Source organism: Octopus bimaculoides, chromosome 19, assembly GCF_001194135.2.
Source record: "Octopus bimaculoides isolate UCB-OBI-ISO-001 chromosome 19, ASM119413v2, whole genome shotgun sequence".
In the NCBI taxonomy this organism is placed as follows: Eukaryota; Metazoa; Mollusca; class Cephalopoda; order Octopoda; family Octopodidae; genus Octopus; species Octopus bimaculoides.
The window spans coordinates 44931469-44934568 of record NC_068999.1 but is presented as its reverse complement, the minus strand read 5'-3'; the positions used below and the strand labels follow the sequence as shown (position 1 = coordinate 44934568).

General features: G+C 35.9%; 2 long non-coding RNA genes across 2 annotated transcripts in view; one reads left to right on the top strand and one right to left on the bottom strand.

The window, feature by feature from the left end:
- The window catches only part of LOC128250082 (uncharacterized), a 105105-nt gene that overhangs the window by 23712 nt on the left and 78293 nt on the right, over positions 1–3100 (bottom strand). The gene's annotated exons all lie outside the window — the stretch shown is intronic.
- LOC128250083 (uncharacterized) overlaps positions 1–3100 on the top strand; it is a 62083-nt gene that overhangs the window by 21312 nt on the left and 37671 nt on the right. The gene's annotated exons all lie outside the window — the stretch shown is intronic.

Below are 3100 nucleotides of genomic sequence, written 5' to 3'. Positions count from 1 at the left end.
TATATATATATATATATATATATATATATATATATATATATACACATACATTATATATGTTCAATTTTTTCCTTTCCTTTTGTAATTATCTGCGGTTTCATCCAACGTAAATCTAAAATATTGGTAGAGATTTCCGTAGCAGAAATCCTCAAAAACTCTATTAATTCAAGGTATCCGGGTTTTACTATCATATCACCTTTTCATTATACTAAAAGTATATACATATTTTTTTATACTACTAACTTTCTCCAAAGCATATAACAGCTCTTTGTCTATTTCTCCCGGGCGTTGGCCGTTATCTTTCTCGCATTCATTTTTTGTTTTCTTTTTTTACATCTTTCCGGATATCGTTGACAAAAATGTCTAGAGTTTCTGGCAGATAGTTTGGAAAATGTCATATCTCCATGAATATTCCTTGATGTATCTGGCATTTTCGCTGCACCCCCAGAAGCGTATAATTTCATCGCAGCCTATGTAAATATTGAAGCCAGCAACTTGGCGGACATGTTGAAATAGATAGTCAGTCAGTTACTCTCTCTCTCTCTCTCTCTCTCTCTCTCTCTCTCTCTCTCTCTCTCTCTCTCCACACACACGTACACAAACAGCTAAACAGTCACACGCAAACATTCACATATAGCCATCATATACATGCAAACACATACATAAGAATGTGCACACACATATCTCTAAATATATATATATATATGCTAATATGTAAATATATATGTATATGCTAACACGCACGCAGATACACATAGAAATAGAGACATACGTATAACCATGCATATACACATGCATACATTCTGACGACAGAGGCGGAATTATATCGTGAATAATTCTTGAATATATACATAATTTATTGTTGTTTACATCTGATGAATACATACATACACATACACATACACACACGTATGTGTGTCCGTGTGTGCATGTATGTGTATATATATGTATGCTCATGTGTGTCCGGTAGTGTGCATATACATAGGCGTGCGCATACAAACAGATGAGATCGTATATTTTATTTGCATGATATGTATCTCTCTTTCTCTCTCGCCTTCCTCTCACTCTAAAAATGCGTATATATTACATTTATACACACACATACACACACACACACACACAGAAATGGGATGAAATCCTGAGATATATACGCAGACTAATACAGAAGTTTATAGGCTCTCACACATATTGAATATATACGTGCGTGCAGGTATTTAGGTAAACGCATACATGCAAATGTATATATTTAGCCATACATATATACATGCATAATACACACATGGATAGATGTATACATATATAGATACACGCATACATACATACATACATACATTACGGTTAATTATTAAAGTATATTTATATTCAGTCCACACGCATGCACACATTCGCTCTTACACATGGATATAAGTCTCTATATATATTGTTTTATTTGTTTGTCATTTGACAGCGGCCATGCTGGAGCACCGCTTTTAATCGAACAAATCGACCCCAGACTTATTCTTTCTAAACCTAGTCTCTTTGCCGAACTGGTAAGTTAGAGGGACGTAAACATACCAGCATCGGTTGTCAAGCGACGGTGGGAGGACACACACACACACACACACACACACACACACACACACACATATATATATATATGTATGAAGGGCTTCTTTCGGTTTCCGTCTACCAAATCCGCTCTCAAGGCTTTGGTTGGCCCGAGGCTACAATAGAAGACACTTGCTCAAGGTGCCACGCAGTGGGACTTAACCCAAAACCATGTGATTAGGAAGCAAGCTTCTTACCATATGTATGTGTATGTAAATCACCATTACTCCCCGGTTCCTTCAGATGTGGAAGGGTAGTACCTGACAGGGTTTCATCTATGGGTTAAATAGATCTCCCAGGGGTAGAGGAGGCTGCCATGGGAGAGGCAGCTATTTTAGGACAAAGATACGCTGACATAAAACTTACAGACAAAACTACCGGTCATCTTGCAATACTTGTCACTGGAATCTACAATGGCGATCGAGAGATTCGTAAAAGCGTTGTACAAGGTTTTGTCACTTAAATCCAATGGCGTAATGTTGTCTCATTATTACTTCCGCCTTACAGAAGGCAGAGGCATCGTTTTCAGTCTTGTTTGTGTGTTTGTCCATGGACAAGATATCTCAAGAACCGTTGGATGGATTCGGATGAAACTTTCAGGAATGTTTGGCCTCGTGACTGGCAAGAACCAATTAAATTTTGGGATCGATCCGGTACCGGAAAAGGATTCTAAATTATTTTTCCTTTTTTCTTTTTACTTAATTTTTGAGAATAGTCGTGTCCATTTTTAATATTCTCTTTTGCGAGCGCAGTCGAGCTTATTTCAGATATTCTCATTTAAAAATCATCTCTGAGTGCTTTTGTTCATTTTATTTCTTGGTCCATTTTGTGTTTTATAAAGTCCTTTGGCGATGGATGCATGGCTTATCCAGGCCCGTGCAAGGATGAAAATATATGAGAACAATCAAAGTGTATGTAAAGTTATGTATAAAAACAATTTAATATTTAACTGAATAATTCAAAAGTTTTATAGAGTAAATTTTAATCAGTCTGACAAAGAATATTAAACCGAAACGTCAAAGTTTTAGACAAGCATTTTTTAAAAGCTGATATATATGTACACACACATACATACATACATACATACATACACGCTTGCATTTGCGGCATATTTTTGATACAGAAGTCTAGAAACCAGATTAATAAAGTGTATTCACTCACACGCACGGGTACATATATATTCAGGCATCCACAAATATATATACATACACGTATTGACTGAGACAATAGGGAATCCATAATAGGACTGCTTGGTATGCTAGAAATAACAACCAAGTATTACGCAACTATAGAGAAATAAAAAGAAGGCTAAAGCTACATATTCCTTAAACTATATAAAAGTAAGCTTTATCTCATGGTAAAAAATTAGTAAATAGACGCGATGGTCACGGCCTTTGATAAGGGATTACATTGGGGGTTAAAACAGCAAGCAACAGCAACAACAGAGTTGCCATAGAAACACAACTAAAGACACGTAAACACACATGCGCATATATATATATATATATATATA